Source organism: Chrysemys picta, chromosome 2 (genome assembly GCF_011386835.1).
Source record: "Chrysemys picta bellii isolate R12L10 chromosome 2, ASM1138683v2, whole genome shotgun sequence".
Lineage (NCBI taxonomy): Eukaryota > Metazoa > Chordata > Testudines > Emydidae > Chrysemys > Chrysemys picta.
This window is the reverse complement of record NC_088792.1, coordinates 247,174,068-247,186,752: the sequence shown is the minus strand read 5'-3', so window position 1 is coordinate 247,186,752 and position 12,685 is coordinate 247,174,068. Positions and strand designations below refer to the sequence as shown.

At 44.0% G+C, this 12,685-nt stretch overlaps 1 long non-coding RNA gene across 1 annotated transcript in view; it reads right to left on the bottom strand.

The window, feature by feature from the left end:
• Window positions 1-3,687: 3,687 nt before the first annotated feature.
• LOC135981767 (uncharacterized) overlaps window positions 3,688-12,685 on the bottom strand; it is a 58,062-nt gene continuing 49,064 nt past the window's right edge. The window contains exon 5 of the long non-coding RNA XR_010598926.1: window positions 3,688-3,848. This is a non-coding gene — a long non-coding RNA (uncharacterized LOC135981767). The remainder of the gene's footprint in view (window positions 3,849-12,685) is intronic.

The window sequence follows — 12,685 nt, the reverse complement described above, 5'->3', positions numbered from 1 at the left end:
TTAGGTAGATGTTTTGCCTTTGGAGGGATTGTAGCTGCTAGCAATGATCCTGAGTAATACAGCTTGGTTCAGTACCTCTTTTTTCTTTGGCAAGTAAAAGCAGAATTTGGAACAATGTCAGGAGTACAACAGAAGCCTAAGAACTCCATAATGGTGGTTACAATGGTACAAATAGTACAGGATGTATGCATTGCCACTTAGTTACTACCTATATTTGTAGTAATCCATGAATGTGTTTTTATTGGAAATGAGGGATGCACTGTAATTATCTCTCTAACAAGGGCCTCAGAGATGTATTTAAAATTTCATTGAAGGGTTCTTTATTTAAAGATCACTGAAGCTTGTTAACTAGGCACCATGTGATCCTGTGTATATCATAGCCCTATCAACTTACCCAATTAGCTGTAGCAATGATGACATATATAAGGTTATGCATTTACATCTAACTGAGAACATATGAGATAGTTCTTTTGTTTGCTTAGGTTTTCAGGGTAGTCCTTGACTCTGGATAATAATTGACTTGCCCACTTGATCATAGATTATATTTAAAAATAAATAATTTAAATGACCCTTTCTAATGGGATAGGGCAGAAACTGGTTCAGTGAAATTTACTACTACTGAAGGGGTTCATCACTTAATTTAGGGCTAGATTATGTACGGTCCGTTTGCAAATGAGCAAGAAGCCTCTAGCAACTCCCAATGGGGAAGTACTCCATACTGTTCCAACATGGGCTTGTGCCTATAAGGCACAATTGAGTCCTTATTTTTCAAGGTCAAGTGGAATGTGCTTAAAATCAATTTAGAATCCCAACAAACAGAATAATAAAGATTTTATGGCATTTAGAGTTTTATATAAACTAGCATAATAACCAGTGATTCCTATGACTAAGCAAATAACAATATGGGATTGCAATAAGTCTGCAGAAATATGGTGTTTGGACTGCTTCTGAGCATACTAGATTATGCTTGCATTTGTAGAAATGAATCCATAAAATGAATAAACTGGCAAAGATTGTGTGTACAACATGGAGTTTGTTGACACCCTGGGAGAGGGGAACAGACTTGCATTTTTTGCAGCACTGTGCTTCTTCCCTTCATCCTACTTACTGCTTACTTTGCCTTAGCACACCAGGCTATATGTTTAGTACATATTTCCAAGAACAGAAAAGGATTTTTATACAGTATGTCAATGCATTTAATTGACAGCATCCTCTTCTTTTTTTTTTTTTTTTTTTAATGACAACCAAATTGGTGAAGAGACAGCCAAAATGTTAGGTACCAGTGTCTCTCAAACAGATGTCACGCCATTATTTTTTAGCTCGTTTAGATGAATAAACATGTTAAACTGTGAAGTATTACATTTTAGATTTTTTCATTAAAAATAAGGACAATCTGTTTACTGTCCCTAATTGAGACAACAATCTTGGTGGTTGCCAATTTTGACAGTTGTAACAATGAACTATAGATGTTGGGACCAATCAAATAACTGGTGATAGTGAACGATAGTTCATGTGAAAGGCTCCTTTTTAATGGACACTTGTTTCATGGATGTATTTTTTCTAACTTCTGGAAATATAATCATGTTATATCGGTTTTGCATGATAAGCCCTCCGCAAAAAATCATTCGAGCAATAGATTTGTTTCTATGTCTTTTTATTAAATCACCCAAAATATGAATTACAGTTCATAGATGGGCCCAAGTGACAAAATCCATATTTTACTCCAAACACTCACAAAGGAATGTTTGTTCAGAACCATTATAGAGATCGGCCAAGCATGGACTTTGGATCTGCTGAAGTTTGGGATAATTTTAGAGGGGAGCTTGGATCTGGACGAGGTTTGATGATCTCTGATAGAATATAGGGATTTTAGAGCATAGAGGCATGAGGAGCGAGGACAATAGAAAATGTGATGATTGGCTGATGTAACCCTGGTGTCACAATCCCACTGTGACAGAGAGAAGAAGAAAGGAGAACTGATTATCACTTTAAGTCTGATGTCAGAAATCTTTTTGGGAGGATCTTGGGGGTTTGGATGAAAGAGAGAGTGTGTGTGTGTGTGTGTGCGCGCGCGCGTGTGTGTCACTCTCCTGACTTTGATGCCTCATCTCTACAGAGCTTATCCCCCTGTCCTGAATTACAGCAGCCACGGGGTTTCTCTCGTGTATACCAGCTGCAAACAGGGCCTGAAACGACAGCTGAGCATTGACATGGCACGGGGGCATCCTAGTCATGTTCCTTTTCTCTGGATACACCCTTTCCCTCTGTTACACTAACCGTAGAGAGGGGGAGTGGCATAAGAGCCCCTATGCTGGTTTACACCATCAGATGATCACCTGTGCACAGAGTTGACCCTCCCTGCACCTGTTGTGCTGGCTTTAGAGCCAAATTCCACTGATTCATCTGAGGTTTTCTGGAAGGTAAAGAAGAGCAAAACACAGTTCATCCTACATGGGGAGAATCTTCTACCACCCTTCATTTGTGATTTGTTATCACAAATAGTTGGATGCTCTGATATTTGGGATGTGTGTTCAGATGGGCAAGATGCTAGAAAAAGGTTTTTCCTATTCAAATTTCAGCAATCATGACCAGCGCTTGTGTCTACACAGGTATTTTTCTTCTTTACTACCCATGTGTGACAAGTTGTAAAAGCCCTCCATCTTGTAAGGATAGGTTCATGCCTATCACCAGCCTCCTCTGGTGAGGGTTATGGAAAGGAAGGGAAAGCTGGAGCAATGGATGCTATCCTGGGGAGGAAAGTATCCTGTCTTCTCCCCGCCCTGCCAGTTGAAGCTGGAAAGGCCTCAGCTGGCTATACCCATTAGTTTGAGATTTTTTGTTTGTGTTTTGGAGCTAAAGAGATTCCTGAAGAAAGGAAGGTGAAGAGTTCTGTAGCTGGGACTTTATATTTCCTTCCCTGGCTGGTGAGTCTGCACATCAGCCCACTGTTGTGAGAAATGCAATTTATTAAGATTCCTCTCAGGTTGTAATCTTAAAGGTCTCGAATTTGAACTAAGATGGTACCGTTTTCGACTTGAAGCAAGGCTGTTTGTAACAGTTGTCTCAAGAGTTCTCACCAGCTTAATGAGCTGGTAGCAGCTCATTTTAAAACGGCAGGCAATCATATGTGTCTTTATCTGTTCATTAATCATTGGTATTCTCAAGCTGCTCTGCTCCAGCAATTCTTTACCTTTGTGCCACTGTATCTGTCCTTCAAATGCTAGCAGTTTGTGATATACAAACAAAAGAACATGGGGGTTCCTCCAAATCTTTACTAAATTCAAGAATTAATTCAAACACAGGCAACTTTCTTAGGGCAGATTACTAAATTTTCAAAATGATTTATGTTTATTTTAGAAGGCACAGCAATTTACAACCTGATCTACACTTGTGAACATCTGACAATCTTGCTTTATTCTTAAAGACTTTGAGTACGATCTTAACTTTAAACACGAGTAACCTCATTGACTTCAAAATTTGGTTGTATTCTTCATGAGAACACTTCACAAAATAACCATTGTCTGCTTTTAATTCGTAGGAAATTTGCTTTGTTCTTAGATGATATAACTTGGTCACCAGCTGGAAACTGAGGGAACCCTTCCCTCAAATTCCTCAAAAAAAATCCATTGCATCGGAAATTTGGCATTTATGATCTCTGCCAGAGGGGAATATGATGCTCAAATTCAAGGTTGGTCTTAGAAGAGATATGGCACTACCAAAAGAGAAGTTTTGTTCTCTTTTTAGAACCCTTTTTAATACTTTGAGTTAAGTATCTAAACTCCTCATGAGCAAAGTTTACCTTCTGCCTTCAGAGATTTTCAACCAGATAGCATGCGAGACTGGAAAGTCTGAAATACCACACAAAATAGAATTTGAATGTAGATGCTCTCTCTACTTTACCACATTGGTGGCATATTCAGAATACATGGTGGATGGTATGTGATTATAAAGGCCATGTCTACACATTTGAGAGAGTTTGTATTAGTCATTCATGGCTGTGGCCATCTAAGACTCATGCTAATAAAAACGTTCTTTACCATACCATGTCATTAATATTAGTATTTATGTACACCCATGAGACACAGCTGTCACTTTATATAAATAACCAAAGGTGCTAAATCTGAAGCAGAAGATATTGTCCTGACCAAGGGTGTTGGGATGAAAGAGTAATTCTCCAAGGAAGAGGGGATTTGGACAGTGTGTAACATGTACAATTAAGAAAACAATATGAATATTAAGGGCAAGATCTTCCATGTTGTTACATGCCTGCTAAGGGATGTAAAGAGGCATAGATGTCCCTCCTTCCCCTATATTGTATATGTGCGCTACTGCTTACACTGCAAAGAGGGAGAGAGTAGCTTCCATTCCCTTCCTGCACAGCTCAGTGGAGAGTATGTGACCAGGGTTTGGGATGGAGTGTGGAACCTTGTGAATAGACCAGTGCACCTGAACCAGCATGGAATGGGAACTAATCTGCTACTGGCATAGCCCAGTAGAAGATTACTTTCCTCTGGAGTTAGGGAGGAACCAGGATATTAATTGTGACCTTCAGAACTATGCTTCATGTCCTGGGCTGCCCTGGCACCAGCGCAGAAGCTCTGTCCCTCACTCAGCAGATTCATAAATCATACTAATAAATGATTCAGTATTTCCCAGAAATTGAAAAAAAATAAAAAATCACTATTGCGTTCTTATTTATTTAGATATTTAAAGTTTGCCTGTCAAAACTCAAAGCACACGTGCAATAATGTAAATACAAATGGTACAAATCAATTCAGACTAATAGAAAAAATTAGGCTGCCCTTCAATTGCTCAGTCACTCCACCCAATGAAGCTATCAACACTCCGCTGAACTATAGACCAAACCTGTAGGTCCCGTTGTGCCCTTCCCTCTCACCACTCTAAAAAGCCTGAAAGAACAGTTCTATCTAGACTATCTATCAGCATTTATATAGCATATATCACCATAGCATTAGGTGATGTACAAGGATTACAAGTACAGTAACATCTGCCTAGGGGAGAATGGTCTCCAAGGCTTCATTTTACTCTGCATATAATCTGGGCTTCACAGTTTTCCTAGAAAGTGGCACTTTAAAAGTTTCTTCTATTTTCTGACAGTTTCTACCAGTTGGAGAGAGATCTCATACACTTAAAACGAGGAGTAGTGTGGAGAGTGATAAACGCTTCCAAGATGGAAAACAAACCGTTTAAAGTAAGATTGCTGTACGTGAGCCCTGTTTAACAAGAGACAGAAGAACTGGCTCAGATTCTGTGGCAAGGGGTTTCCAGTGTCCGAGCAGAAGCCCAAGGCTTTTGTGTTGACAGATCTTGATGGATCCACAGGGGTTGGAGACAGATGTACTGCTAGATGGATGGTGGTGCTTTGATACAGGACTGTGTGACGTATCTCGTACAGTGTGTCGTGTTGTGTGATTGCCTTCTGCTTGTTGCTTTGTTCCAGGCCACCAGGTAGCTTTGGCAAAAGGAAGGCAGATTATGTGAATCCTTCTTGCTAGTACATAGCCTCTCAATGGTCAAAACTCTTGCTTCCCATGGCACCAGCTGGAAATTGACTGCAGCTTCAGGCTAAATGTGCAAGAGATCTCAGAGCACCATGGGCCCCAGAGGTAGAGTGTGCAGGCTCACGGGCCTGTGAATATGCCCTGGCACTCACCTACTATGCCCCAGATAAGGGTAAATAGTCCCAACCATGGGTTAAATGGTGAAGGTGGCTATCCTTCAGTGCGAAGATGTACAACTTCTTAAAGTGGCATATTAGCCCCTACCTAAGGGTTAAATAGCTGCATCCTAACTGGTTGCTTTTTGCAGTTTTCTGTACCAATTGGGCATTTGTCTGGCCAGGATGAGAGAGTGGGATTGGCTGATGCACAACCCCTCATACTTAATTCCACTTAATATGCAAGTATTCAGTTTGTATAGCAAGTCTCAAGTCCTGAAGTAATGGGGGAGTGGCAATGGGGGCAGCCAGAGGATACTGTTGGGAATGCCTGGTCGCAAACCTGCACGCATGGTGGTGTGGACATGATGGTCGCTTATCATAGACACTAGAGAAGCTGCATCATTTGTATCCTGCCCATGCATCACAGCAGCCCTTTTTAGGGACAGCCCTGCTCTCCCCAATCTGAGGAAAGGGGAGAAAAGGATCCCTAACCAATGCCTGCTCCATTTCCTGACCTGACAGCTTACCGTGGCTAGTTGATCATCCAACTCTGCAGTCAAAATACAACGAATGTGAAGTATATAAAACACACCATCAATACTGCCTCGTGGAATGTCCAGACGCTTCTGGACACTGATACCTGAGCATGGAGGATGATTGCCATTATTGGCTGAGAACTGAACAAATATGAGATTGACATCACTGCTCTCAGTGAAACTCACTTCGCCGATGAGTCTCAGCTTGAAGAGGTTGGTGCCGGATATATCTGCTGTTGGATGGTTTGACTGCTGCCAAAAGGCACCAGTCAGGTGTTACTTTTGCCATTTGAACATCCATTTCACAGGAGCTGGATTCTCTACCAAAAGGCATCACTGACTTATGGTTCTGCATATTAGTCTGTCCAGTGGAAGATGTGTTATGCTCATTAGTGCATATGCTCTCACTGTGCCAAACCCCATAGAAACAAAGGAAAGATTCTATGATGACCTAAAAAGCATCATTAGATCAATTCCACTCAATGACAAACATAATCCTGGGAGATTTTAATGCCAGAGTCAGCTGTAATTATACAGTCTGGAAGAATGTCATTGGCCACCATGGCGCTGGCAGTGAAAATTCCAATGGTACTCTTTTTCTTTCTACCTGTGCTGCCAATGGATTGGTCATTACTAATACTGTATTCCAGCAAGAAAACAGATTTAAAACAACATAGATACAGCCTCATTCCCGCCACCAGCATTTGATAGATTTTGTCATAATATCCGATTGTGATCTGCGGGATGTGAACCTGACCATGCTGATGAGAGGTACTGACTGTTGGTCTGACCAAAGACTGGTGCGGAGCAAAATGTAGCTAGCTATCTGTTCCAAGATGCATCAGTAGGGAGCCAAAACCATAAATAAACTTAACATCCAGAAGCTCCAGCTCTTAGATAAACATAAAGAACTGCGCAAATGATTTCAGAGGCTTTTCCATCCTCAGACAATCCTGTAATGGATGTTGAGACTGAATGGAGCCAGCTTCATGATATAACCCTCAGTTCTGCCAGTTACATGCTAGGGTTTAGCACAAGGAAACATCAAGATTGGTTTGATGAAAAGGCCTCAGAAATAATGCACGTACTTGACTCGCTGCATGTGGCATATCTCTTCTTCAGCTATCCCTCGATGCGAGGATGATGTCTGCCAAGGGAGTTCATTGGTGGGTTTTTAAGTGTTGGAGGAGCCCAATTCGTGCCCTGCGGATTTTCCCACAGAAGTGACAGGTGTAATCTTGGAGGAAACATAGTTTTTGGCTGGACTGTTGTGCCCTTTCTTTCCTCCTTTGTCGCTTCTCTGTCTCATAAGCACGTCTGTTCTTCTCAAAGTGATCTGTGGCTGACTGTGTTCTGTTCCGTGCCATTTCTCCCAGTTTGTTGGGTTGATGCCTCCCTTTTTTAAGGTGTACTTTCAGTATATATTTGAAGCACTTCTGCTGCTCTTCCGCGAGCCCTTCTTCCCTGACTTAACTGAGAGAAGAGTACTTGCTTCGGGAGGTGAGTTTCAGATACACGTACACAGTGGCCAGCCCAGTAGAATTGGTGTTTCATGACCTGCGCTTCAATACTGCTGATGTTGGCTGCAGAGAGAACACTGATGTTAGTGCATCATTTTTCCCAGCTGATCCTGAGAATCCTCCTGAGGCAGCACTGCTGGAACTATTCCAGCTGCTTGAGTTGTCGTCTATGGGTTATCCAGGTCTCTCACCCATAGAGAAGAATGGGGATGACAACTGCCTTGTAAACCAAGATCTTGGTAAAGACTCGTTTGAGTAGTCTTCCTAAGGATGTGCTGGCACAGCGGATCCTGTATTCAATTTCTGTGTTAATGCTGGCTGTTTGGGAGAGGTGGCTGCCAAAGTATGGAAAATGGTCCACATTTTCAAGGGGTTCTCCACTGATAGTTATTTGTGGAGTATGAAGAGTAGTTTGTGCAGGTGAGGGCTGGTAGAGTACCTTGGTTTTCCCAATGTTGAGAGAGAGATCCAGGCTGTGATAGGCATCTGCAAAAAGATTTAGGGTGTTTTGCAGGTCGGCTTCTGTGTGTGCAAGAATGATGCAATCATCTGCATACTGAAAGTCAGTGATGCCAGTTCTCTTGATCTTAGATTTTGTTTTGAGACTATGGAGATTGAGGAATTGGCCATCCATACGATACTCAATCCAGATTCCATCAGGAAGGTAGTCACAGATGAGAAGCAGGATCACGTAGTCACAGATGAGAAGCAGGATCACGGCAAGGTAAATGGAGAAGAGTGTTGGAGCAATGACACAGCCCTGCTTGACACCAGTGTGAATGATAAATGGTTCGGTCTCTGAGCTGTTGCACAGTATGGTGGCAGTCAGCCCATCATCGAGTAGTCTGATGATAGAAATGAATTTCTGTGGACAGCCAAACCTATACAGCACCTTCCATAGGGCAGCATGACTGATAGAGTCAAAGGACTTGGTTAGGTCGATGAATGCCATGAACAGTCCCAGGTGTTGCTCTCTGCATTTCTCCTGAATCCGTCATGCCATGGAGATCATGTCAGTTGTGCCTCGGGATGGCCTGAAACCACACTGGGATTCGGGGAGGCGTTCCTCAGCAAGGGGGAGGAGGTGGGTTAGTAGGATCCAGGCAAGGATCTTCCCTGCGATGGAGAGGAGGGCAATACCTCTGTAGTTCCCGCACAAAGATTTGTCCCCTTTCTTTAATATTGTAACCATGTTGGTGTTCTTGAAGTTAGGTGGAATTTCTTCGCAGGTTCAGATAGTGTTGAGGAGTTGGCAAAGTTTGTGCTGGAGCATTGTTCCACCAGCTTTAAAAACCTCAGCTAGGATGCCATCTGGGCCTCGTGCCTTTTGATTTTTTTGTCTGGGTTATGGCATGCCGGACTTCCTCAGAAGATGGGGGATCAGCAAGGTGTTCCATTGCTGAGCGTTGTGGAATAGACTCAATGGTGTCTTCAGAGACGGTGGATTCGCTGTTTAGTAGGCTCTCAGCTCCTTCGATCATTGTTTAATGGCTGCATTGTTCTTGAGGAGGGTGGAGCCATCCTGGAAACATAAAGGGGTTCAGCCTTTGGAGCTTGGTCCATATGTAGATTTATTTCTTGAAAGAAGCTTCTCATGTCATCCTGGTCTATGAAACCCTGGCTCTCAGAGGCCTTCTCTTGCCACCACTTGTTTTTGATGGCACATAGCCTCCTTTGGACTTCGGCTTTGAGCCGGTGATAAGCCTCATGTTTTTGTTGGTTAGGGGAATCATTTTGCCACTTACAGAATGCATTTTTTCTGTTGAATTAATGCTAGGATTTCCTCGTTGTTTTCGTCAAACCAGTCTTGGTACCAATGAGTGGAATATCCTACGGTTTCAGCACATATACTGTGAATGGTATTTTTAAGTTGATCCCAGTACTCATGAATGTCAATGATGTTATCAGGCAAGTTAGAGAGTTTATCAGACAAGTGCTGGCTGGTGGAATGTCTCGCAGCTGGCTTGGTCTCTGCAATCTTGTTATGATGAAGAGACTTGCATGGGCTAAAGACCCTCAGAGCTACATTGTGCGGAGCTTTCATACTCCTGGTAGGGTCCCCCTTGGCGGACTGATTGTTTGAACGGAGCCTGCCACCCCTCCTGTTCGGGACTCTGTGTGTGGGGGCTATGTGACTTTGTGGCAGGGGGAGGACGGTTACAGATTCCCTGCTGCATGTCTTGCTCAATAGATTCTCCACCATCACTGATAACATCATCTCAGAGAGTTAGGGTATGTCTACACTACGAGAGTACTTCGATGTCACTTAAATCGAATATGTGGAATCGATATTACAAAGTTGAACATGTGTTTGAGTCGCCTGCTGGTCTTCCTGCCACCACCTCTCCTCCCGTTCGCTGTGTGCTCGCTGGTATTGGGATATGTTCTCCCTCCACTGACTCTGCAGGGTTGCCTCGGCTCGGGAGCAGCCCATAAGTTCTGAGAACATGTCGTCCCGTGTCCTTTTCTTTCTACGCCTAATCTGCGACAGCCTCTGGGAGTCTGATGACAGGGTAGGTCAGGAGACAGCCACAGCTGTGGGATGGGGAAAAGGGAGTGAATTCCTCAGAAAGATAAATTTTTGGGTGAACAAAGAAAATAGTCTTTCTCTGTAAAAAAGACTATTCACAGCACCTATCACATGCACACTCAGGACAAGGTCGAATTTTCGACCTTCGCATTCAGACCCTGGGGTCTTGCAGTGCAGATCACAGAATCGGAACAGCACAGCGGAATTTGGGTAGCGGGCTGACATGGTAAGCCGTAGACTTGTGGCAGCTTAAAACTTTAATAATAGCACTGCCCTACTTTCACGTTCAAAGCAATGCTCCTAGCGTTGGCCAGTTCCTGCTGCCAGCAATCCGGCAAGCATGAACTCTATCCCTGTCCCACCCCCTCGCGGCTGTCCCCGGGAAAGATCCCTCTATGCTGCCCCTCTCCCGCCTCCACCGCATGGCTGTAAACCGGCGGTTACAGTTCTGTAAAGGAACAGGGAAGCAGTCCCAATACTAACATTCCCCTAATTCAAAGCAGGTCACCATGAGCGATATCACTCTGATGCGTATTTCAGACAGCGACAAAGAACGCATGCTTCGGGAAAGCCTGCAAAGACCAGGGCCGTATGCCGCCATGCTGTGCAAGGCAATGATACCGGAGTACTTGATGGTAGCCTGGCGCGGAAACATTTCATACTACGGAGGACACAACATGGCCGCTCTGCCAAGGAACCTCATGCAAAGGCTTTCCAATTACCCCCAGGAGAGCTTCATGGAGATGTCCCCTGAGGATTTCTGCTCTATCCCCGGACATATTGACCAAATTTTACTGTAGCTGCACTGGCAAGGGCTAAACAGTAGAGTGCCTAGGGCAAACCAATCAAGATATACCGTACATTGTTAGATTTTTTTGCAGCAGTTGCACTACCAAAGACTAGAACTTTAAATGCCTAGGACAATCTAATCATGAAAAAGCCACAGTTAATATTAATATTCTTTTCAAAATAAATGTTTACATGTTTAATCCACTTACCGGCTGATCCTTCCCCTGATTCTGGGTCCGGGTTAACGCCTGGGGACGGTTGGTACGGGATCTCTGTGAGGGTGATGAAGAGATCCTGGCTGTCTGGGAAATCAGCGTTGTAAGCTCTGTCGACTGCCTCGTCCTCCTCATCTCCTTCCTCATCTTCCCCGTCCACTACCATCTCAGAGTAAGCGGGCGTGGACAATATCCCATCCTCAGAGTCCACGGTCAGTGGTGGGGTAGTGGTGGCGGCCGCACCTAGGATGGAATGCAGTGCCTCGTAGAAACGGCATGTCTGCGGCTGGGATCCGGAGCACCCGTTTGCCTCTTTGGTCTTCTGGTAGCCTTGTCTCAGCTCCTTGATTTTCATGCGGCACTGCGTTGCATCCCGGCTGTATCCTCTCTCTGTCATGGCTTTGGAGATCTTCTCGTAGATCTTTGCATTCTGTCTTTTCAATCGCAGCTCCGAAAGCACGGACTCATCGCCCCACACAGCGATCAGATCCAAGACTTCCCGATCAGTCCATGCCGGGGCCCTCTTTCTATTCTGAGATTGCATGGCCATCTCTGCTGGAGAGCTCTGCGTCGTTGCCAGTGCTGCTGAGCTCGCCACGAAGTCCAAACAGGAAATGAGATTCAAACTGCCCAGACAGGAAAAGGAATTCAAATTTTCCCGGGGCTTTTCCTGTGTGTCTGGTCAGAGCATCCGAGCTCGGACTGCTGTCCAGAGCGTCAACAGAGTGGTGCACTGTGGGATAGCTCCAGGAGCTATTAGCGTCGATTTCCATCCACACCTACCCTAATTCGACATGGCCATGTCGAATTTAGCGCTACTCCCCTCATTGGGGAGGAGTACAGAAGTCGAATTTAGGAGACCTCTATGTCGAACTAAATAGCTTTGTTGTGTGGACGGGTGCAGAGTTAATTCGATTTAGCGCTGCTAAATTCGACATAACCTGCTAGTGTAGACCAGGCCTTAGTGTGGCTTTCATGTTGGATGTGGAACAGTGAATATAATTTTTGCTGCTCACGAAATACAGAAAAAGTGCTGGGAACATAACCACGACCTCTGTTTGGTGTTAGTAGACTTGACAAAGACCTTTGACACTGGTAGTCGCGAGGCTAGATCTTGCACAAAGTTGGGTGCCTGCACAAATTCATCACCGTTGTATGCTCATTCCATGCTGGAAAATGGAGCTTCATCAGAGCTTTTCTTTGTCATGAATGGCATTAAGCAGGGCTATGTGCTCGCACCTACACTGTTTACCATTCTCTTTGGTGCTATGCTGCTAGATTATTTCAAAAGACTGACTGGGGTGTTTACATGCAATTCCACACAGATGGCAGCATCTTCATGCTCGCACTACAGTGATCAACTTGTTTGTCAGTCAGTTCCTCTTCATTGGGGGTATCTCAGCAAGCTATAATGC